The sequence below is a fragment of the Osmia lignaria genome, chromosome 8 (genome assembly GCF_051020975.1).
Source record: "Osmia lignaria lignaria isolate PbOS001 chromosome 8, iyOsmLign1, whole genome shotgun sequence".
Taxonomy (NCBI): Eukaryota; Metazoa; Arthropoda; class Insecta; order Hymenoptera; family Megachilidae; genus Osmia; species Osmia lignaria.
In genome coordinates, this window is record NC_135039.1 from 11418315 (window position 1) to 11444400 (window position 26086).

At 42.2% G+C, this 26086-nt stretch overlaps 1 protein-coding gene across 1 annotated transcript in view; it reads right to left on the reverse strand.

Annotated features, from left to right (window-relative positions):
- Window positions 1-26086, reverse strand: part of AChE-2 (acetylcholinesterase 2) — a 60178-nt gene that overhangs the window by 32293 nt on the left and 1799 nt on the right. The gene's annotated exons all lie outside the window — the stretch shown is intronic.

The window sequence follows — 26086 nt, forward strand, 5'->3', positions numbered from 1 at the left end:
GGAGAACAGACGATTTCCGGTAAATCTGTGGAGAATTTTCCATCATTTCAACACTAATCTAGAACGTTCAGCGTTAATGAAGTAAAGTCTTCAAAAAATGACAAATTTATAAAACCATCTCAATCATCGTATAGAGCATGACAAATGCAAGAGATTGATGTATAACAACCTATAGTCACCGTACAATTTTCCAAGAAAATTAATGAAAAGCGTTTCGTCTCATCGGTTCTGAAAGGAAACATCCATAACATTGCACAAAAACATGGAATAATAATATACAGACAGTTCTAAGTGCAAAAAGGAGTTGCATTTGCTATAATTCAAGCATTTGCAACATAATTCAATGAAAAATTTTTTCAAATCCAAAAAAGGAATAAAGAGTTAACTGGACGAAATGCTCGACAGAAATCCATTCAACTTGCTTCGAGTACTCTTTCGAAAACGTTTAGATCGCGTTTAGTAGAATATTCAGAGATGTCATTTTCCCCGGAAGCACGACTCAGCCCGGCGGAAGCAAGCCGTTTGCAAGTTGCAGCTGCGTCTCCTGACCGAGTTCCGTTGTGAACTTCAAGATACCTGAAGGGACGCGGGAAATGCGGAGAAAGCGAAATATATAATTTAGAACTGCGGCTTACCCTCGTAATCGCAGCCGTCAGAAAGCGTGGGGAGGGTCGAATGGCCAGCCCTTCCTACCACGTATTTGGCTCAAGGACGAATCTGTGACTGGAAACTTACGAAAACCATCCCCCTCCCTCATTTCCTCCTCCCCCTCTATGCTTCGACTTATTTGCCGCGTTAATTGCACTTTATTGTTCCACTGTTTGATAAATGTTGAGCAAACCATGATGGTAAACGTTTTACGCCAGGGTCTGAACGAGCGATTTCCACAGAATAATTCATAGTGGCTTGCTAAGGGATAAATTATACAATTTTGAAGGAAATTATGTAATTTTACTTCTTTATTTTCTCATATTTCTCTGGGAGAGTTTATATGTCCCACATTTTCCGAGAAAATTGCGAATTTTTCATACCTCTCTGGGAAATCCTCAAGTTTTCCACAGATTTCTTAAGAAAAATTTTAATTTTCTATATTTCCAGGAATGATTTTCCGTGCATTCTCTAAGGAATCTTTTTAATTTGCCACGCATTTCTCAGGGAAAATTTTAATTTCTCATATTTTCTATAGAAATTTATAATTTCCATGAATTTTTTTCGCTATTAATATTTGACCTTTTCTCCTCTGACAGTTCCGAATTTCATTGGTATCGTTTTCATAGAAAATGTTAAAAATTCCAATTTCCCGGGGATGGGATGTTTAGAAAGCATGCGGGAAGCGTTAATTCATTACGTCGACGGCATTTCGCGGCTGCCCGGTGGACTGACGTGCGTCAGAATCGTTTGCCCGTTTCGACCGTGCTGGAAATTGGGTCAGATATCCTGGTATATAAGTCCTCCTCTTTGTAGCTTTTTATCGGCCTACCCTTGCACGATACTTATCGACCCTCACCCTCGTCGCGTTTGTTTCGCGATTTTAACTCCACGACAATTTAGATTACAGCCTTCTCCTGCTTTTTTTTAATTGTGTCCCCACTGGTCTGGCTTGCGTCGAATAAATATTTTAAACGACTCTTTGCTACGTTAAAATGTAGTTTGTATACTTTCTCCTGATTTATTCATTTTTTAAACGTTCAAGAACCTGGGGTCACTGGTAACCCTGACCAGATAGGAACGATGTACTTTTTAATAAAAACAGGAGATTTGTTTATCAGCTGAAAAAGGAGCGACTTAAAAGAAGGATTAATTAAATCTTTTGACTATCGTCCGTTCGATTAACACGAGTGGAATAGATCGAAGTGAATGTCGTCGCGTAACGATGAAATGAAATTAGTTTTAATCGGTTCTACCTTGTAAAACTGAAGTTTTACACGGTCGGCTATCGTTTTCAGCGAATCGATATTCTATTCTGCCTCTCGTTATTCGATTCCATAGCGGGCAATAAACGATTCTAATGATACTGAACGAGTCTCCAATTTCTCCTTTCAAATTTTCCCGCCCTAACCTCTTTTCGACATTTTATATTCATCGAGGAGGAATTTAACATTTCTCCATTCTTCCACCTATCATTTATTGATTGCAAGTATTGAAATTGAAATTTTTCTGTCACTACAACTCTTCTGAGTTGAGTATGTTAAATTCCGGTTAGGTAAGTTAAGTTTGCTAAGTCTAGGTTGGGTTAGAGTTAAGTTGGTTAAGTTTTGGTTAGGTCTCGGTTAATTTTCTTACTCACTAATGATCCATCAACCCAGTTCCATCATTAACAAATCCAAAGTTTAATTACTGAGCCATTTTCATTATAATAATTAACATGTTAATTAAATACTTATTTTTTCTCTTCTTCTCGGAGGTCAGATTTAAATGATCAAACACCGTTCGCTTAATTTTTTCCACCTTCCATCAATTCCTTTTCCCTTTTTTTTTTTTTCAATCGAACAGTTTCTCGGTTTTCGCACGGTTCGCTTAATTAACGGTAAAAGTTTCCAACGAAGCCCGAATCGATCCGACATTGACCAATCAAGCGGATTCAATTGGATAGAAGAACGAAATTGACTTTTCGACGATTCCTTCCTTCCGGCCATTCTATAAATTCGCACCGATCAGCTCGATTACATAATGAACCGACAATAAATGTAATAACAAGTAACACCAATGGGACCATTTTTACCGTGATCATAACCTCACTGCTGCGCTGTTCGATCAATTGAACAGCCTCGCATTATTTTTAACGCTCGCCATCATCCTCCGTGCCCTCTAAAAAAAGATGTAGCAATTTATTATAAAATATAGTACCGCTAATAGTTAGGTTATATTTATGAGCATGTAGTTTGATGGTCGCCATCGCTTCAGCTGCGGAACCGTAGGAATCGTTAAATAAACGAGCTAACTAACTTGACCATTCTCCTTTCAGCAGGGATTTATCGAGATCTTTATGTCGTTAAGCTTTTCACGAGCAGATTTATCACCGGCCACATTAAGCCGTCCCGTAAACAATGGGCTGTGTCTATGAAAGGCTGGTTATAAGTTATGTTTTATCCTTGTACCGGTTGCCGCGCCATGACTCCGCGTCACGGAAAACGCAAGGGAGAAGGGAAAAATGGTGGGAAACTTCAATCGTAAATCCTCTGGCTTGGATATATTTCAAAAGCTTGCAAGTGGGTTAAAAGTACAATCAATGTTTTTTAGGTTATGTCTAAGGTATCCATCTTGAGTTAAGGTAGGTTAGTTGGCTGTGAGTTTATGTTAGGTTAAGCTAGGTTAGGTCCATGTTAGGTTGGGTTTAAGTCGAAGCTCGAAGTAGGTTAAGTCCATCAAATCTACGTTATCCAGTGAAATATTGCCCGATCCTCTTCGATGGAGTTTTTTCTCGCAAGTGTTGCCAACAATAACGCAACAGGAAAAAAAAAATGGAAGGAGGTTGAATCTTTATGGGTGTCATCGATGCAGCCTAGCTGAAAGTGATTCCGGTCACGTAGCCTGGCAACTCTTGAATAAAAATTCGATCTCTATGGAGATGAGATACCCTGCTGCTCACATATAGACCAGTGATTTTGTAAACGACACGCAGCTACACCAAGTGTGTTCCCTCTGCTGATTTTTCAATACTTCATTGCTTGATTCCCTGCAGAATTTCATTGCGATGAATAATGGTGATCGTTTATACCATAGTACGTGTAAAAGGGGTGAGAACATAGATATAAGGTGACCACCAGCGAAATTAGTCGAAATTCAGCTTTTCAACTCTAACAGAGCATGCCCGGAGAGGTGAAAATTCGATTAAACGCTGTTCCCAGCAGGTTCATCGTTGCGGCCTGAAGTTCTACTGCGAGTTCGCGAATATCATGACGGTATGGTTAAACACCATGGGACCGTGATGAATTTGGGAGGGAACGCGTGATGAACATTACGCCAAACTTGTCTCCAATTTGTCCTCAACTAAATATTGTCGTCCCTTTTCATTAACAAACGAATAAATAAACTATCCTCCACTGTTTCTAGCTAGAAACACTAGGTACATACCATAAAAGTTTAGGTCCTTTGCGAATCTTCATAGGTTTCGTGAAACCAACCTCCTCCCCCTGTCGTGAAAAATATATTTCCTTCGGCTTCTCGTTTGATCAGATCTCTTTCGAGACAAAAGAAGTCGCGATTCGGTCGTTTCCTCGGAATGGAAGCCCATTTCCTGCCGCGTCGTCACCTATACCATGCTCCCCGATTCGTCGACCACCCCCTAAGGAATACGTCGCGACGCGCCAGTCGAACGATTTTTTTTCTCAGCATTTCCGGCGTGCACCAGACGCATCAAAGAATTCGGGACATTCAATTCCGAGATATTTCTGAATATTTTGGAAAAACGAAAATCTATGATGCAGAGGGTATAGCAGGATAAGATGTTCAAAAGTGCTAATGGTCAATTGGATGGTCCATTTTATAGCTTATCAGAAAAGTACCGTTGTACACCAAGTTTCAACCTTGTATCTCAACCGGGAGGGTAGTTACAGGGTAAGAAAGAAAAACTGATTTTTGCCATGTTTTCTCTATTTAATGGTATTCAAAAAATCTGAAAAAATTCACAATCATAATGAAACATGTCCAGAATATTCTAGAATTTTTTCAGATTTTTTGAATACCATCAAATCCGGAAAATATGGCAAAAACCAGTTTTTCTTTCTGACCCTGTAACTACCCTCCCGATTGAGATACAGGGTTGAAACTTGGTGTATAATATTTTTTTTTAAAAGCTATTAAATGGTGCATAGCTCAATGAAATCGGCTTGAGGGCACTTTAGATCATCTTATCCTCCTATACCCTTTTCCTCTAATATAAATATTTTGGTTCTTCCATCAATTTTTAATATAAAAATCATTTCTGGTTACGTTTTATCTTCAGTCACTTAAAATCTTTTCATCGTATTCTCCTCGAGACCACTTCACCCAATGAAATCTTTTGCCACCACCATCTGCTTCTCTTATTTCCTTCAATTAGATCAACTTCTCCTCGTTTGCCCGCCACGAATCGGCCAACCATTTCCCCTAAAACCCTTTAATATTCCAAGCCAGATAGGACACGCGAGATTTCATCGCGTTCTTCTCTCTCCTCCTCACCCTTTCCCTTTGTCTTACCGCAGATTTCCCGGCGTGTTTTCACGGTACAAACGAAATGCATGGAATACATAATATCTTCGGCGAACGCCGCGGGTAATTTCGTTCAGACAAAATTTTTCCTACAGGAATATTTTGTTCGCGCTTCCGCGTTTCTGAACAGCGAAAGTTCCTCCGGCAACCGAAAAATAGGCTTGACGATAAGCGTTGAAAATCGGACACACGTATTTTACAGAGAAATGGAAATTTCTTTTGTTTCGAGGAAGAAAATGTCATGGAGAAGATAAGGGTTGAAAAGTTTCTTAATCAAGCGACAAACAAGTCGTGACACTCTCGTATGGTAATAACTTAATATAGTCGGTATTTGCATACAAATACTTTCGCGACGTATTGTTGAGCATCGCTGGAAAGGAAACCCTAGAGACTCTATTAATTACACTTGCCGCAAGAGGGATGAAAAAGGATACTCGTTTGCTCTTCAAAAATCCTCGAAACTGGTGATAACAGAGTTTGAATTATAAAAGTATAATGAGCTGTTGAAAGATGAAATCTTTTTCAATACACGTTCCTTTGGCAGAGGGTGAAAAAAAGGAGAGGCAGAAATTACCACACTGCGGTGCCAATTCATTAAATTTACACGCACTGGTCCGGCAAGCTTGCATGAAAGTCGCCCTCAGTGGAAACCATCTCTGAACGAAACTAATTGGCACGTGTTTCCTCGAAAAAACGTTTGTCACCGTCTTTCTGGACATCGTTAACAACGTTTCGACGACTACCCCCGCGTCATTCTCTGTCGAGGAGGCTCTCTTGATGAAAAAGCCAGAGCGGAGGTTCATATTTCATTAGAACTTTGTATTGTGCATTGACAAAGCTTTTTGTTACCATTATTTCATGCTTTTTAACACGTCTGGGAGGATGGTCAGACAGAATTTATATTCAGAGAAGTGGTAGGGGATGCAGGGAGGTGGTCAGACGAATAGAAAGTAGTCAGAGTCTGTGGTTTGTCAGGCAAGCAGACTAGGGGTTGGGCCATAGGTGGTCAGACAAGTAGATAATTATTAAGGGCGCTGGGAGTTGTAGTGGAAGGCTCTAAACTGTAGGCCCCATAGATGGTCAGACAAGTAGGTAAGCCCTATGCCCTATGGCAGGCCTGTCCGAGTAGGGGAATCCACTTCTGGAACACATGTTTCGGTTCCCTTTCCAACGCTGCTCCTTCAAGTAAGATGGGACGGTTCCGACTACCATCTCTCCGAGGAGAAGGTACCACCGTTAGAAAAGACGGAGAATCGGTAGTCGGAACCGTCCCATCTTACTTGAAGGAGCAGCGTTGAAAGTGGACCCAAAACATGTGTTCCAGGAGTGGATTCCCCTACTTGGACAGGCCTGCCCTATGGGGACTGGGGGTTTTAGTTGTAGATCCTGGGATGTAGGTCTTATACAGGGCGATCCTCTCGCTAGGGGACACAAAGGAACTGGCGACAATGAATCCCTTGACTGCACCATGAAGACACACAGAGTCGTCTAGGCCCGGGTAGGTCCCCGCTGGCACGTGACAATACGGACCTCTTTATGGTGCGGTCAAGGGGTCCATTGCCGCCAGTGTTCCTTTGTGTCCCCTAGCTAGAGGATCACCCTGTAGTGGTCAGACCAGCAGATTGGGGATTGTGCCATAGGTGGTCAGGCAAGTAGATAATTCTTAAGGGCGCTGGGAGTTGTAGCGGAAGGCTCTAACCTGTAGGCCCCATGGATGGACAGACAAGTAGGTAAGCCCTATGCCCTATGGCAGGCCTGTCCGAGTAGGGGAATCCACTCCTGGAACACATGTTTCGGTTCCCTTTCCAACGCTGCTCCTTCAAGTAAGATGGGACGTTTCCGACTACCACCTCTCCGAGGAGACAGTACCACCGCTAGGAAAGACGGAGAAACGGTAGTCGGAACCGTCCCATCTTACTTGAAGGAGCAGTGTTGGAAAGGGAACCGAAACATGTGTTCCAGGAGTGGATTCCCCTACTTGGACAGGCCTGCCCTATGGGGAACTACCAACGGCTTAGCCACTTGGGACATACCGGTACCCGTCAGATCACCGAAGTCAAGCTAAGTGGGCACGGGCACCCAGAAAGATGGGTTACCGCGCGCTGTTGGTAAAAGATGTGGACGTTAAGCGCCTGGTTGGTGAATTATTACCAGTCAGGTAAGCTTGATAAAGTAGACGCGTCCTATAGCAAAATTCCTTACGCCGACAAAGAGTCAAGTGTTGGATCTTCCGTACCCGATAACGATGATTTGAAAAAATATGAGTTTGACAGTTCTTCCAATTGCTGTGACCTGGGTGGTGGTGGTTGCTGGGGAGTGGATGGTTAAGTTGCATATACCCGATCGGGTGAGGTGGCATATCCGCGCTTGTCTTCGGACGGCCGGATTCACAATAAACTGCCCTATGGGGACTGGGGGTTTTAGTTGTAGACCCTGGGATGTAGGCCTTATACAGGGCGATCCTCTCGCTAGAGGACACAAAGGAACTGGCGACAATGAATCCCTTGACCGCACCATGAAGACACACAGAGTCGACTCGGCCCTGGTAGGTCCCCGCTGGCACGTGACAATACGGACTTCTTTATGGTGCGGTCAAGGGGTCCATTGTCGCCAGTGTTCCTTTGTGTCCCCTAGCGAGAGGATCACCCTGTAGTGGTCAGACCAGCTGACTGGGGATTGTGCCTTAGGTGGTTAGACAAGTAGATTCCTATGAAGACTGGGAGTGTAATACAGGGAGATTCTCTCGGCGCGCAACACAATAGCCGCCCCGCACAATGGAACCCTGCTGTGTTTGCGGGCAAAAAGCCCAGGAGGTCAAGTCGCCGGACCCAAGACACACAGAGCAGTCTTGGGTCCGGCGACTTGACCTCCTGAGCTTTTTGCCCGCAAACACAGCAGGGTTCCATTGTGCGGGGCGGCTATTGTGTTGCGCGCCGAGAGAATCTCCCTGTAGTATGTCCTGCAATATAAGCCCCACAGATTCTCTCGCGTACTTAATCACCATCAACTTCTCGACACATTTTCAAGCCCCCCCCTCCCCCGATTCGTTCGATCCATCGAACGTCCAGTTATGATTAAAGGAACGAATTTCTCGATTAATTGTTCGCCACGTTCACCAGGGAGCGCTCCAATTAAAAACGTTTCCCACCGTTGGAAATGGTTATTGTTAGCGGTAACAACAAGCCGACATTTCGCGGAACTTTTTCAATTTTAATGCGAATAAAAGGCCGTAGAGAGAGCGGCGGTTCTAACTTGTTTCGAGCTTTTAATGATTCCCGCTTGATCCTCGAGCATGAACCAACAGGAAATAGCGTTTAATTGAAAACGGGATGGTGGAAGGGCTTTTCTTGCAAAGAAAACTCGAACCTTTTCTCTTACGATAAGCTTATTAGAGGGCGTGTAAGCGCATTATCGAACGGAGAAATGTTTTCGATGGATCTTGTATCGCTTTGTTCCTTCTAATTAATGGAGATTTTCACGTTTAATCCTCCAGATTTAATGGCATTATATTTAAAGTATAAAATGAAACGAGATATGGTGAAAGTATTACTGCTTTCGTAAATCAAGCACTTTATTCGACGAACTTAAGTTTGTCACAACTCATTCGTGCCTGAGAAATTAGTTTACAAGTTGGAAACGTAATCTTCTGGAACTTCCGGCTAAATATCGACGGTATTATGCTCGATGAAAAACTTTCTACCGCCTGGTAATTGCTTCGCGAATCAGATTTTTACCTGGAATATTTTTCAAGATTGCAACTTTCCTATCGTGATTTTAATTTATTTTAAAACTGAACGGAAAGTCAGTACTGTTATTACAGATAGGTACGATGGAATATTAATTTTTCATCGTGGATACGATAGATTAATTTTCCTTGAACAAAATAAAAGGTTTTAGATTATTAAAGTCAATAGCTGTTAGGTAAGTACACAGAATTCTTGGAAAGCCTATTAGACTTCAGTAAGCGTATTATCGGCCAGCGAAATGTCTACGGTGTTTTATTACGGCAAGCGTAAATATTAATCTGACTGAAGCTTATTACGAATGAACGCGTTTCTGAGATCCAATTCGCAAAGAGCGTTTCCGAGAAAATTTGTTAAAGTTATCTGAAATTATTCTCCAGGAGGTGTGCATCCGTTCCTGAGTTTACTTCTACGTTTTCCAGAAGCTAAATTTTCCATTTTCCAAGTTTCCCTCAATTTCCCCATTCGGATGCATCCAATTTCCTATTTCCCATTCACGAATGTACGCATTTCCCAATTTTTTACTCAGCCCCAGTTTTCAATTATCCATTTTACAAGTTCCCAACTTTTCCATCTTCCGAATTTCCCTATTACCCTCTACCTAATTTCCCATTTTCCATTCATGTATTTCCCAATTTTCAATTTTCAATTACAGATTTTCCAAGTTCCCACGCTCCCATTTTCCTAATTTCCCTATTACACTCTACCTAATTTCCCATTTCCCATTCACGCATTTCCCAATTTTCCATTCACCCCCAGTTTTCAATTACAGATTTTCCAAGTTTCCCACGCTTCAATTTTCCTAATTTCCCTATTCGGCTCTGCCCAATTTCCAATTTTCAGCATCGGCTGCATCCATTTCCCAATTTTGCATTCGCCCTCTCTCACTTTCCAGTCTCCCATTTTCCAATTTCCCAATCTTTATTTTCCGTTTCCCATTTCCCAATTTTCACTTCCCTTCTCCCGTTGTCCCAATTTCTAAATTTTCTCATTATCGACCTTACGACTCTCTTATCCCAACTCTTCTTTATCACAGCTTCTCGTGTTTCTGAAAGCTTCCACTCGCATAGAAACCGCATGAAACAGAGATTTTTAATCTTATGAATCTCTTTTCGCAGGTTTCTTTTGTCGAGTACCGTATAAACGAAAGCAAGAAACTCACAAGCCGACCCCGTTTCTCATAAATAACGAGACTTTTTTGTCGAACCAGCGGTCTTGGAGGTGGCCAGAGGGTGTCCGTGGGTGATATGTAAAGTGACATAGTATTTACAGTCACGTACCGCGACTGCCATTTACCACCTGTCACGGTTACTAGATAGTTACGCTTTCTGTCGAGCCTGTTATCTCAGGAACTTCGGGTCTGTGCTTACAATTACAAGTAAGCGCCCTTAGCCCTTTAGCGATTTATTTCCCCTCTGGGAAAAGCATAAAACTTCGCTCGGAAAAAAACCAATCCTAAATCCTACAGAATGTTAATTTATGAATTTTTGCGAAATATTTCCGCGTATTATTTATTTTATATCAGAAATAACCAAATAGAATCCCCTTTATGATTTATCATGCTCGTAAAGTCAAAACATTTCCCGATTTTCCTTGTAATTTCACGAGTCCTCACGTCGTTGATTTCCTTTCCACCGGCGCGAACAACTTTGATCGTAAAGCGAAACGCCAGCCGTGTTTTCCAATAAATTCGACGTTTATAAGGCAAAGTCAGTCTAGGTCGACGCTAAAATTGAAAACATACCGACCTGAAACATTTTTCACGGCAAAATGATTGTCCGACGTTCTTTATGCCGCAGGGAGTTTCCTGTTTTTCCCCGAAACAGATACCGAACGATAAAATAAGGATATAATTACACGATAGAGAAGGATTTCCCGTGAATTTGCAGTGGAGATACGAATTTCAGGATGCATCGTCGATAACGATGCATTTTCCTCCTGGAGGAAAATGAACCTTGACGTGATCTCAAATTTTTCTCAGGCTAATTACCTCTTACACGGTCTTCCGGTTGTTGCACGCTTCTTTTTTCGAGCATCGATCCTACACAGAACACAGCTTCCCGAACGACGAATGGCTCAGAGTTACCAGAAGACTCTCTAGTAAATTTCCAAGGGAGAAATAAATCTTTAGACCAGAGGTATCTGGTAAATTTCTGGAATATAAATCTTGACGATGGGGACGCGAAGAAAACAAAGGAAATATCTGGAGAACTCGGGAAGAAGTTTGAAATAAAATATTCGATTGCCAAGATTGCGAGACACATGGTCGAAATTTGTGCATTCTCTATTTCGCAGGTTTGTAAATTTGCGAATTTCCAATTTACCAACTTAACACTGCCCTGATTTCCAATTTCCTTCTAATTTCCCTATTTCCCAACACCCCAATATCTAATTTCCCATCTCCGAATATCACAATTCCTAATTTCCCTATTTTCCAATACCCCAGCTTTAATTTCCCAGTTTTCCAATACCCCAGTTTCTAATTTCTCAGTTTTTCAATACCCCGGTTTCTAATTTCCCCATTTTTTAATACCCCAGTTTCTAATTTCCCAATTTTCCAATACCCTAATTTCCTAATTTCCAAATCAAATTGAGCATGGTGCTTGTTACGCCGAAGAATCCTCAAGTTCACCGTCGGTTAAAGAAAAGAAAGTAATGATGCGATCACGAGACATCGCTAACGAGACTGAATCTACGTTGTACGTCGTCCACCCATGACAATCAATTGTTAGCCATTAGCGAAATTGTCAGAGATTGCGAGATGAGACTCACCACCATCTTATCGAGTCAAGACGTCAATTATCCTAACACAGCCGCCCGTTAATCTATCAATAAACCTCTGTGAAACAGCCTCCGCTGTCACGGCTATGTTTCTCTCCGTTGTTGATCGAATAAAGTATTATACTGCCGGTAGAACAGACGGGCGAAGCAAACAGGAACCGTAAAAACCAGACGGCCGTACAAATTGGCCGAGTTTATAGGGGAAGCTGAACGAAAAACACCGCGAAACCTTGTTTCCAACGTTTGCCTACAGCCTAAATAAAAATAAACCGCAAGCCGCAGGATGTTTGAGCCGAAAATCGAACAGTTTCCGGGGTTCTGGCAACTGCTTGCGATAGCTTCTATCAAGGCACGGTGTATCGCAAGCTGTCCGATAAAACAGGTTTTACCGAAACGGAATATAACCTCTGTGCCATATGGGATAGTCCATGGGATGCCCCAATCGCTTACGACGCCATAGTCTGCCACCAGATAAGCCTTGGGGCAGCGATGACAGAAATGGTAATAAAAGTGGAAGAAAAGTTCCAATATTTCTTTGCACGATAGTGCCATCAGTAATAAGATCAATGTCACAAGAGCAAACTGTTGGACAGTACTGTGTTACGTTTGGGTTAGGGTCACATTGGAATTAGAAATGCTCGAGCGAAACAGGGGGGGTAAATAGAATTCCGTTCACGTGATACTTGTTGCGTCCTGGCTACACGAAAACAAAATAATTGGTGATTACGTGTCACGTACTTTTTAATTTTAGTTTCCTTCACACCGTACTTTGTTTCGTTTTAATTTCTCGACGATAGACTTCCATTTTCCTTAATTTTCAATGAGGAGATTCCAATTTTCCATAGCTAATTTTCACTTTTTCTAGTTTTTCTATAGGAAATTTCCATTTTCCCGTATTTTCCAATAGCAAATTTCCACTTTCCTTAATTTCCAAAGGAAAATTTTCATTTTTCCAAATTTCCCAATATCAAATTTCCACGAAATCCTATCCGTCCCTGGTAAATTTTCACTTTTCCCTATTTTCCAATGGTAAATTTCCACTTTCTTGAATTTCTCAAGAAGAAATTTTCATTTTTCCATATTTTCCATTATCATATTACAACGAAATCCTATTTTCCCAACAAGTAACCTTCTCATGATTGGATAAACCTTTCAGTTTCATGTAAATCCTTCTTATGCGAAGCTTTACAAAGTAGCAAGAACACGATCGTTCGATCGTACAGCGTGTAATCCATGAAATTTCCATTCCTCGTTGCGACACAGTTTACCGCTTCCGGTGCTGTCGTTGTGGAGCGTGGAAAATCGCGGAAATGCCACCGTGTGCATCGGCGGCTGAACACGTGTCCGGGGTAAATGTTAGCTACTCTAAACCAGCTAGTAGACTAGAGTTCCATAAGTTTGAAAGACGGGGCAAGCGTTCTTTGCTGCCGGGAAATTTTGCTTCTTCGTCCCGTGTCGCGGACTTTCCTTTCTTTGCTCGACACTCGAAACTTTTCAGCTACCTTTGCACGTGAGCTGCTGGTCAAAGAGGGACCCCGAAAGACCCGTAGAACGCTAAACTCGATCAATTATGCAAAAATTGACTCACACCCCCTGGCTCGATAGTTCGCCCGTCAATGTTGCTCTTATTCGTTACAATGTGCCACGAATCTCCTTGTTACATCTCAAGACCTAGCTTCCATTCTAATAAAATTTACGGAATTGGTAGAGAAATGTGCGAAAATCCTTGAAGACCAGGAAGTTTCTTCAGGGCAAAGGTGATGGATTAATCGTTTAACTTTGCCGCGAGCTACTTCCGCGCTTTGGCGCCACGACAATTTATTGATTGTTTGATTAAAACATGACGGTCGAGGTATGTAGGCTAAGCTACACAGCTATCGACCCCCAGATGGTGATTCGTTATCGGCCTCGACTCTCCTGGCGCGGAACACTCGTGGATGAACTTCGTACCAGCCTCCTGTCTACGCATAAATCGCGATAAATGCTAGCCACCAAGATACAGGGCTTCCTACTTTTCCCCATGTGTAACCTGGTCAGGTGCTTACAGTGATCCGATGATCCCCGAAGGTTCAATTTTTGAATTACTGTTGCGTCAACGTGCTCGGAATGGCAGACATGATTCTTTAATTTCATTGCTGGCACAGAAATTCAATTTTCCTTTAGACGCAAACGAACCGCCAGAAGTAATCGATCACTGATTCAACAAAGATAACATAATAGAAATTTCGTTTCATTGTACTCCAGGTTTGAAACCGCAAAATTTGCTCCAAGTCCCTGGTCATTAATTCTTGGTTCTAACTCAAATTGAAGCATATCGCGCACAAAAAGCACCAACCAGCATTTGTGGATTCACTTGGAACGATTTGCTGCGAGTTGAAAAGTCAGCCGGGAGTAAGTTTTGTTAGGAAATGTTGGGAACGTTTACCAGAGACGTCCCTTTTGCACGTAATAACAGATATTTCTTGGTGATATCCTTAAATCCCGTATACGAGATACTAAGGAAGAAATATAGCCCATAAAAAATACGGTATACCTACTTCCTTACGACAGTGTGGTCGAGGAAATGGTCAGAGGAAACGAGCAATGGATCTGGGTTAGGCAAGTAAACTTATCTTCTATGGCCGAAGACTCGAATTTGTTCTGAAGATTATTTCTTTGGTGAATGAGCAGCATATTCTATTTTTGCAATGAAACAAAAATTTGGACTCAGAAGTAAATCTGGACTGTAAGTACCAAGAATTTGTCCGGAAGGTCGGCGACGCACCGGACTTAGACTGCGTTCCCTCCTTCTCAGTTTGTATTTATTGTGGCAAGGAACGCGCGTTTCACATATTCATTTCTTTCCCGTATACTGTATTTAGTAACCACATGTTTCATGTGGGGCGACCATGCACCCATTTTTTAAAAGTACCATGACAGAAATTGTCCTGAATGCTTCCTACAATTCCTTCAGGACTAATTTTTCCATTTTTTCTCGAGACAACTCTCCGCGAACGTTGCTAACTTCTTGGGCCATTTTCCACGATCATCTCTTATTTCATGGAAATCCTCTGCTACCCGTCGGAAAACTTCTGCTTGTGCAATTTTCTTAAATGCTATTGCGAAACCAATTCACCAACCAACTCCATAGACGTTTAAAGCCGAACGATGCTTCAGTTGTTCCAAGAAATTTCATTTTTTCACCCTGTTCAACTTTATCCATTTTCTCATAGACGGCACTCAGGTGTTTCCTTAGTTTTCTGCATTTAATTTTCCTCTATTTTCCTTTTCCTATTCTTTCTGCGAATCTGTTTAATTTTCCTGATTTTTCCTGGCTGAAATTTCCAAATTTCCTACTTCTTCGTATTTCTCACTGTAATTTCCCTCTATTTTCCCTAATTTCCTCTTTTCCCTTCTTTTTCCTGGTAGAAATTTCCAATTTCATACAACTTTTCCGCATTTTCCCGCCCTTTCCTTTACACTCTTCCCATTTAGTGGACACGAATATTTTTCCTGAAGCTTGGAAAATTTGTTTCTAATTATTTTCCAATGTTTAGTACCAGGAAAAATTGAATTCATCTTCAGAAAAAATCTTTTTGCCCCCTATAGGATTTGAACCCGGGCCCACCGCGTAGGAGTTAAGTCCCCTACCTCCTGCCCCCGACGTACACTTAACTTTCAATTTTTCTTTTAACTAATACTTTCTTATGGCGAATTACTTGTATTAGATAGTTGTTAAAGGAACTTAAGTTTATTGCACGGTTGCAAAAACAGAAGTGACACGACTGTGGTATTTAACATTCTGCTGTTGACACACGTATCGAGCCCCTGAAAGCCAAAGGAGCCTCTTCTTGCGGAGCCTCCAAACAGCTCATACATTTTAATGTCCCTTTAGAGTACACTTACAGCACGCGTGGCTGTAGCTTCCCTTCATCCAACCCCTCTATTATTCGAGCCAGCGTTCCGATTGGCCGAGCTGACTCTGTAATAATCGTGAAACCGATCTTCTCTATCGTTACGGCGATCACGAAATCCAACACCTTCGTAAATAATCATCGATCCCTGGGTAAATTGACACGGTGCGGTGCATCCTACCCAGTGAACTACTTTCAGTTTCCACCATTTCGTGTAAGTTGTAAATCAACAATCGAACGAGCAATTCTGACTCTTGAAATTTTTAGTAGCTCCCATTACGAGCCTCGAAAGACAGAGTAAAGTAAATCGAAGAACCCAAGATCGGAAGGAATTGAAATACTCTACGAACGGATGTCCCAATAAATTTCGTCCTCGATAAAATTATTCTTCGTACCAAAAATGGTAACTGTAAAATTGAGATTCATCGAACGCGTCACTGTACCTCGAAAGGGATTTCATGCTTGATATAAAATATTAATCGCCGCAGGTGGCCAGAATGCATTTCTCTTTCCATGCGCACTACCGGTCATGGTTGCAATAATAAATAACAGGTGTTCACGGTGTGCATCGGTGCGTTGTTTATCAGCCGGCAGGAAATTCTTCAGGTTCGTCGAGAATTTAAGTAGAAACAACAAACGTTTCATCAACAGTGAATTATCGCTTATTAAAAGCATCAACCTCGAAATTTTTATAAATTTATCTCCAATTCATTTTATCATCGCAGAACGGCTTTCGTTTCGTTTTAAAACGTGAAATCACTGTGGGGATTCGATGCGAGACGTAGAAAGATTAATTCATTTCACGGAACTTTGCGTAATGAACGCATCCCCGGAGCATTTTAAGAGAAAATTGCAGCAGACAAAGTGAAGAGAAGAAAGAGACAGGAGCTTTTATTTGTCGCGTCGCTTTGCAAGCATGCACGCGGAAAAAGCAGCGCTCCTTTCCGTCACGAGACGCGGTTTAAAACCATTCCCTTTGATGTCCATATACAAAGCTTTCGCCAAGATGCAGAACTATCCCCCCCCCCCCTCCTTTCTCCCTTTTTCGCCCTCCCGCTGTACCTTCACGAGCGCCAAAAGCGACGTGTCCCGTGTTCTGGCCGCAGAGGTACGTGGCAGACAAAGGATTGGAAAGCATCCTGTACATTATTAACAATTGCGTCTTGCTTGCTAGCTAATACCACTGTTAGCTCTTCGTATATCTAACTGGTTGTTAAATAAGTCTGGTCAGTTAGACAGGTCAGTTGAAGCTAACAGATAAACTCGAAAGAGAATCAATTTCTACTGTAATTAAACTGTGCCGTCGTTTAAATGGTCGGGGGGAAATATCCCTAGCCATTATTTAAGCCGTTCGTTTCAATTTCCCTAGGCTACGTGGCCAGTATCAACCCGATCTCCCCGCAACTGTTGAATCTGGCCAGTCGCCAAGTCTTGCCGAAAGTAACGACGTTGCTCCTTGTTTCTTATTCGTCCTGCCTGATGGCTGGAAAATCATCCCGAGTAGTGAAATTAGTTGGGCGTCTCGAAAGACGACGAGGTGTTTTGGGTCCTAGCGACGAATAATGTTGGACTGGCGGTGGACCACAGGGGAGAAAACTCGAGTTGGATTTCGATGGATGTCGATAACAATCGCGCGTGTTTTCGTTTCGAGGAACGTGGACAGAGCACTCGTGCTCGTCCGCTGATACGATGCTCATTTATCCATCGGATAGAACGAACGCCTTTGCCTTTGGAATCACGCGGATAATGAGCCGTTTGCAATTCCCTGCTTCCTTCAATGGAAATATTGGCGAAGCGACATAGGGCAGGGTTCTTTTCGACCGGTTTTCAGAGGGTATGCCCCTTTCCTCCCACCGTGCCCCTCACGAGGGCCATAGTCGTAGGGACCAGAGGGTGCCCTCCTCTGAAATGCAGAGGGACCCTACCTTCACTCATGGGTTCTAGCCCCCCAAACAAGAATCCTAATTACCTTAATGCCATAGAGTCTCTTGTGCTTTGCGATAAACCCTAGTTGCTTTCAATGGGAATTGTTGATAATTTTGTAAAGGTAATTCACAGAATTTGCCTACACGGTGAATATCAAAATGTATTTCGAAGGAAATCGAATCAAATCGTAAAACTGGCTAGTTGTACAAATGATAGAAACAAGAAGCATGCATATTCATGGGGTGAATTCAGTCCAACGCACGTATCAACGTGTGGGCTAATCGTGTAATCCTAAATCACCTAATGGCTGCGGCAAATACAATCAACGTACGATTGCACGGAACAGAGGCTAACGCACAGCTGTAGGCGTTTATGTTAAAAAGCTCTCATCCGGTTGAGCAAACACTCTCGGTTATTGTAAATGTTGTAATTTGAAATTGAAGCCGACACAGCTTTTCGTGGTCATTTTCTAATGAAAATTCGATTCGTAATAACATCGTACATGTAATGGATAAAAAAACAAAAGATTTCTAGGAACATCGGTAGGCCAGTGGATAAAACATTCGCTAACCACCGCGAGGGACCCGAGTTCAAATCCTCCATAGGGTGGAAAAGTTTTTTCATCACACGTTTCTCCCCGATGTTCCTCAATCTCATGAAAACCCCAAGAGTTTTCAAGGAAAAAAAAGTTCCCATAAAAGGAAAGCCCCATATAAAAACGGTCCTTCAAATATTAACAAGGCACGGTAATTCCCCCAACGCGCCAGAACTACCAAAAAAGTTCCAAACAGACGCGGATATGAGTCCTCTAGTAATAAACTGAAATAGAGAAACTCCCTAGTAGAGTGGGGGGAAAGTTCAGGAAAAATCACTAGAAATGGGGAGAAGGAAGTGTGATTCGGAAGCGTCAATAGAAAATGGCGACAAGTTCTCTGCATATTTGAAGGCACACGGTTATGCAGCTGCGGGATGTATGGGCCTATGTATACTAACGAGAGGTAATCCCCGGCCACCTGACGTTCCGGGACTGTCGTCATACGTTCCTTCGCTACGTGTGCATCGGTATCCTGATGCGGCAAGAATGATAGACCCGCTGGAATTCTGCCAGTGATTCCGCTACAGCCTGGAAAAGTCCGCGTTACGCGGTTGACTAACGCGCGGTTGATAGCGGGCACGTGTGCCGCGTTCTAATTGAGAAACTGTGCAGTTTTTGCTCCATAGCTCCCATAGATCTCATAGTTTTTATTCGATCAAATTTAGAGAGATTGCATCGAGAAGGGACGTATCAAAAATCGAAGCGTCGCGGCGTTGCGGATGTTTGCCACTCGTCGCATGTGGGTCACGTACTCGCATAGCAATCTCTCCAAAAATTTCATATGACAGTGAAGTCGCATTGTGCGCTGGGATATCGACGAAACCGGGGGTATCGCATTTTGTTCGAACAAACAGGACTGCATTTGCAAATCCGACCACCGTCGGATTCTCTAGTCTACAAATAAGATTTTTACGGATACGGCAAATCCCTTCCGGGTCTCATGCGATTGACAAAAGCTTTCCAGATAAGGAACATTAAAGACTTAAGGTTATCATTCCCTGAGATCCTTTGTTGTACATGATAAAATCAATCTTCCAGCTTGTATTTGTTCTGAATGCCAACGGACGGCGCAGGCGTGCATGTAGCTCGTTTCCCGGGAAAAGAACCGCCGTAAATCCGTAATTAGACTGAAGCGATCTCGTAAATTGTCACGTAACGGATCCGGGGGATTCGTGATGCTTCTGAAATCGCGTGTCGCCATTTGCTGGCTTGTATTCCGAAAAAAATCAGATACGAGAAACAAGTGGAAATCGGAGCGCAATTACTTTAATCCGTGTCGCCTGGATATTTTCACTCTAACAACTAATAACGGGGATAATTATAGTTTCAGAACAATCTAGGAAATGTTCGAACTTATCTACTTTTACCAAGTTAACTTACGTTCACGTAAGTATCCTACCAGTTTTGTTTGCATTTCTAAATATGACCCATTTCGATCGTTTCGCCTATATTTCCCTCTCGCATTCCTATTTCTCCGCTTTCCCACGCGTATTTTCCGTCCGTCACGCGTCAGCCTGCATTACATTTAATTGAAAGACAAAGATCAGCCGGCTAACAGTGACGGACAAATCGCGTGGAGCCGAGGAGAACTGCAGCAGCTGGTTCGTTGTCGATATCAGATTAAAGGATCGAAACTGGGAGCTCGCGCGCGCGCCAATCGAACGAGAGAAGATTACGTCCACGATAAACCTGTACGCGAGTCCAATTGATTCGAAACCCGACGGAAAAACAAGCGATTTCAGTTTAGAAAAAAAAGAAAAACAGTTTGATTGTAAAATGTACATTTTATGTCGATTTTAATTACTCAACTCGTTTTTCAATTATTCGCGAACGAGCTGACGATTGTCCATCGAGGCTGATTTTATTTTCTCCAAAGGGACCATTTTTTCACGTTCAACAAATTCAAAATGCTTTTACGGTAATTACGAACGTTCGCGTTCAGTCGCTGAAGCCCGTGTGTGCTTTTTGTGAACGTCAACCGGTGGAGTCTAAAAGTACTAGGGGAGGAATAATTAACAAGGAACGGTTTCCTGGGAAAATTCCTTCGGAAAACCCTTAATTACCTAACTGCATCATTCATAAGTTGAAGCGCAGTCTGTTACGGCGAATCGTTATTTGTGTAATTAGATCCCATTGCTTGATCACATTACACAGGGTAACCGAATGGCTAGCTATCGATCGGATACACCATTTTGGAAAGAAAATTCGAGAAAATTCGATGGTTGATGCAATCTCGAGGCGGATAATCACGAATGTTTCCATTCGTTAATTTGATCAAGGTAGTTAGCTTGTAAACGATGAACATTACAACGAACCTAATTGCACGACTAATTCGCTAATTAATACATCTCAAGCTGCTTTCAAAGATCACGGACGATATGATGATACCTTTGAAAGTGGCGAGTCGGGGCATTAACGAAAGCGGGTATTAATTAACAAAGTGCAGGTTTTTCACAGAATTCCTTGCGAGCCTGTGCAATTATTCGATGCATCGTTAGGAAGCCTTGGAATTAGCATCTGGGTCCCAATCACGCGCAGAAATCTTGCTTTTCCGTTTATTACACCTGATCGATTCAACGCATCCGTTAATGGAACACTTGTCTATTCTAACATTTATTTTTCCACCGTTTTCTCCTGGAAATTTCCCCCATATCCTTTTTCCTTACACGTTTTTACCGCGCACCTTTTCCCATTCGAATTTTCCATCTTCGTTTTTCGCTTTTCCGACACATGAAAATCGAGAAATCACTTTTCCACAAGAAATTATTTATGGAAACTAGTATTGAAGGTGGAAAACGTTTTTTAGGAGCGAGAAAAATTTGGAAAAACGAAAAACGCGAAATGGGATTTGAACCCGCGCCGTTTCTACTGGAAACCAAATACTCTGCGACTTTACGCCCTCGACCATTTTCCACCTTGACCACTTTTTACTATTTCAATTATTTATGTTACATGAATTTTTGAACGGCACTGAATACTGAAAATTTCGATAAAAAATTAATTTCGTTTACGTCCGTAATACCGAGAATGATAAAACGACGGAAATTCATGTATGAGCTTCTGAAAGATTCAAGGAAGAGTCCGGCCTACGAAGGTCGGCCATTAGAAGTCGGATAAAAGAAACTGAATAATGGAGAATCTGGACCAGCGTTGGGACAAGGGTTAACGGGAGACCCTCCCGCAACGTGACCTTAACCCTTTGATGAAACATATTTCAAGTAGCTAGCTCGGTTATCCCAAGCACCTTTTCACTTGTCTGTACCTTAAAGCGGAACGATCAAACGAAATTCTTCGATACCATATTAACAAACGAGGTTAGGAATCAGCACGCCAGCCATTTTTTAAGGACTTCCTTATTCGCTTTATAGGTTAGGGTAAATTTTAATCGCGCGAGCGAACATTCCTGAAAAGCAGCGCCGATTCCTTCGTTGATTTTCCCTTGTGCAATTCCCAGAATTATCCAAGCAGCAATTTGTCTGGCGTAATTGCAGAGGTCTCGACAAAAGAGCCCGTGCTCTCTCGCTACTCGCTTTAACCCTTTTCACGCGACATCGCAGCTGTCATCTCGCGAACGATGTTTGAAACCTAATAACACGAAGACACATCCGAGCGGGGGAGGAATTTCCACGACAATCTGTCGGGAGCTTCTAATACGCGAAACAGGCCTGTTTTTAATCTGACGCGTGTTCGCGTGACAACCGTTGTTTGCCTGTTCCCACGTTAATCAGCGACAGATCTTAACAAAAAACCGCCTCTCGTTGAGCGTATTAACCTCCTAGCGTGTCTGATCGTTCCCCCTAACGACTGTGAACATTACACTTCGAACGTAGTAAATCTTGTTTCTTGTAAAAAAATTAAAGGTCGACCGATCATCTAGATGAGATTGTCGGGTTATTTGGCGTAGCAGCTTTTAAGAAGCTTCATTCACTTGCTGCTTTGTTGAAGTTAGGTTAGGTTTGATCGATGGGCTGATAGAAATTGAACTGGGCCGGACTCGAATCAAGTTAGGCATGCTAATTTTCAATTATTTCCAGGATAAGCAGATCTCGACTCGATTAATTATAGGTTAGGCCTCTTTGAGGTTATGGTCGAGTTAATGGCAGACGGATTGGTTAGGTCCAGTGTAGCTGATTCAAGTTAGGTTAGTATTAAGTCCAGATTAACTTAATCGTCTTATATAAACCTATTTTCTTTCTTTTTATCTCGAAAATTATCCCAGCAAAATGAACCCTAAATATGTTCTTTCGTAGAACCTCTTGGTTCAATTAATTCTCCTCGGGCAGGAATTAAATAATCCACAATTAAGGCGAAGCTTTAAATTAAGGAAATTTTCACGGCTTGGCGATAAATTTTTCTCCGCGATAAATTTCTACCTTCCCCGCCAGTTGGAACGGTTCCCATTATTCGAAATCCGTTTAAACGGTTTTACCAACCGATACAGAGGTGTAATATTGTCGATGCAGGTGTTGCAAACAATTTTAAAAAATTTTTTTATTTTATTTATCATTCGATTGCGATTCGTCATTGTTTCTCTGGTCACGATCAGTGGGAAACAAAAGGGGAAGAATATTGAAAAAAAAACAAAAATGGAACAATCGAGTAGAAGTCTCTCATTTTCTTCTTCATTCGATTAAAAAATCGATATATCGGAAAATATTGTTCGGAACAGAGAGGATTATTTAAACGTGCATCGATCAAAGCAGTGGTCTGAGAGATATTTATCAATCACGTCGGAACACAATAAAATTTGATCATGGTTTGCTATTCCGGTGAGTTTCGTTTAAACAATCACACTCTAACGATAACGTTTCAATATATACATAGGTGTCAGATCGATCGTGCAAATTTTATTACGAATGAAAATATCATACTGGCGAGTGAAAGCGATGATAATTATTCAAACAAAAAAAAGAAATCTTGTTAAACCATTGAGATTTCTCTTGGGAATATTAAAAATTAATGTCGTGACATTGATATCCTGACACGAAATTCATTTTCAAGATAGAATTTTGAAATTTAATATCATGGTATTAAATGTTGCATGAAGTGCACCATTTTAAGCAAAAGATTGACTGAGAGCTGCTTCGAAGTCTCTAGGGCAGGTCCTGGCCCATTTGTGCCCTCAAGTCTTGGGGTGCTACCTCCAAATCTCAACTTTATCTCAGGGCTTGATGATGGACAAAATATAACACAACTTTTCTATGCAACCCATTTCACGTATTTTGAGTATTTTATATGACATAGCCCTAGGAAATAAGGCCCAAGCCCTAGGAAATAAGCCCCAAGCCCTAGGAGATAAGCCCCAAGCCCCAGGAGCCAAATTTTGCCCCCTTTGCCTTAACAATTCTATATGGGAATAAAAGGAAGCTTTGTGATAGAGAGTGAATAAAGTCATGAAAATAACGACATGAAACGAGTGATAATGATCAAATAGTCAGCGGTAATTACTCGGTATGTTACACTTTCCTCGCACATTGTATAATCTCATTTCGGTTAATGCTGATCGGTGCGAGAAAGGCCGATGCATTATTCGGTTAATAGCATACAGTATGTGAATTTACGCTCGTATTATAATCCTGCAGCTTGTTGATGTAATTATCGACTGTGGCGCGAACGTCGTTTGACCTCGTTAACGGTGCACCGTTTGTTTCCAAGGAGCTTCCTCCGTTCCCTAATTCACCCCTTCCCGATCGGATCGAAAATTCCTTACCTCTATATTTTTTTCGTTACGTATATATGGAGGGAGGTAAACAAAAAATTGTCAGGCAGCGTAAATTTTCATTGTTCCGCGTATGCAGTTGGATGAAACGTAAACAGAAGCCACCGAAATTGTTGGTTTTTTCACGAGAACATACGAGAACAGAGGCACGTAGTCCTGCATGGCTTGCTATTTTCTCTGTTTTTCAGTGTTCCCCCTTTTCATTGTTGCTGCACATGCAAATGCAACGTTGGAAATTCGTGGAAGACTCTCGGGTCAAGGGTGACTACCTTCCCTTTTGTCAGGACCTCTCAAAATATGTCTTGGCTAAGTCATTTAAACCTATTCCAGATGCAGTTAAATTAGTTCTAATTCAATTTTAATAAAGTCCAGTTACGCCTCAGTTAGGTTACTTAGATATAGGTTAGGTTAGACTATGAGTACATTCTTTAATCCTGCAGGTACCTGCTCTAGGGGAGGAAGCCATATGGGATAACCCAAATACTTTGCAGGCTCGCAACCTAACCTAATCTAACTAATCTTTGTTTTGGACCTAGCCCACACTGATCCCCACTCCTGCGAGCCCACAGGTCACATGGGCAAGGCTGTACATAACTATAACAGTGGTATACCTTAGGTGCCCTATAGACTCAGGCTTCCACTACACAGTCCATGGGTTAAATTTGAGTTAAGTCTACGCGGAGAAGCAGAATAATTGCATTGAACCTATTCTCCAAGACATTACCGAACGATACAGGCTCGTAAGAGCGTTCAATTGTCAGTAGCAGTGCGAATATGCACAGGTGTCAGGTCCAAGATATCATATCGAGCGGTATCCTGAATAGGGCAAATTACTGATGCAGGTACACGTACATCATCACGCATCGACGCAACTGCCAGTTCAAGTTGTACGTGAAATAAACGTGAACTCCACTGAACATGAAGGAGCCATTAACATATCAAAGCATAATTACACATTTTCATTCATGACTTAACTATTTCCAAGTGGGTAGCAGGCACTTCCCATCGGTTCACAAGATGCACTCTTTCATTTTGGTTTAATTAGTAATTAAAAGGGTGAAAACGTTTGAAAAATGGATTAAAGGTGGAGAGAACAATGATAATTTAGGGTTCAATGAACGATCGGGAAATTTTCCCGCGCATTTCTCCGGGGGAGAATAAGGAGCGTTCGATTTAGGGCTCAGATACCATGGAAACCAAACCGAGGAGAGTTGCTTAATTACCTCGACTCGTTTAAGCGGGGAACGTCTATTAATGGCCGTGCTTGCCTTTGGGTCAAAGATCGAAGCTCTCGTTTTTCCAGCTAATTGGCGCCATCGCGGCGCCTAACTTAGACGAACATCTCTCATTCTGATGGAGGTGTTAACGTATAACTAAGCGATGGTCAGGTGGATCAAGGTGAAATTAAAATTCAGTTAGGTTAAGGTCCTAGGTAAGTCACATTTACAAGCTTATGTCATGAATGAATTAGTTATACTAGATTTAAGTTCAAGTTGATTTAGGTTAGGTCTGCGACGGTTTAAGATTCCAGAAGCTTTTATCAACACGCGAAAGACATTTCGCGACGGAAATGTCAATTTAAATTGATGTAGCCTGCCTACGGGTGTCCTCAATCCGCAATCAATACCTCCCTATCCAAAATGTTAGCAGCAGTAGCAGAAATCCTTGAAACTTTGAAAAAAGAATGTCTAAAGCACTCGATGTTCCCTGAGACTACGTTGTCCTTTGCTATGCAAACAGAGGAAAGCTCTGTCGATCGGGACCAAAGGCTGTTCGAACCGGGTCCCTGAGGCATTTAGACGTCACAAAGGTTAATTAGCTAGAGTGGGTCGACTTTTAAGAAAGCCGAGCGGAATAATTTCCCGTTCAGGCGAGGAGGTGAACGCAACTGCGTTGCGCGACGCGGGCTTTTCATTAACGAGAAAGGGGCAGATCACGAGCCAATAATGAATAGCTATCCGCATTATCTAACGACAATACACTGGGACCATTGTTTCCAGTCGCCGCCGGTTACTCGTCCCTCCAGCTGAACCTCCTTTTACGTAACGACCGAGGGACGCTCTAACTACGGAAACACGGCACAGAAAAACTCGCGGCAGCAGGGGATTTCCACGAACCTAGCCCTGGGAGCGGTAAACACTCGTGGAAGTAGCGAAAGGTGGGGCAGAAGGCGGCAGCAGCAGAGGGCTGAGTTAGTTCTTCCTCCTCTTCCAAGAATTATGCCCTTGATGTTTCTTAC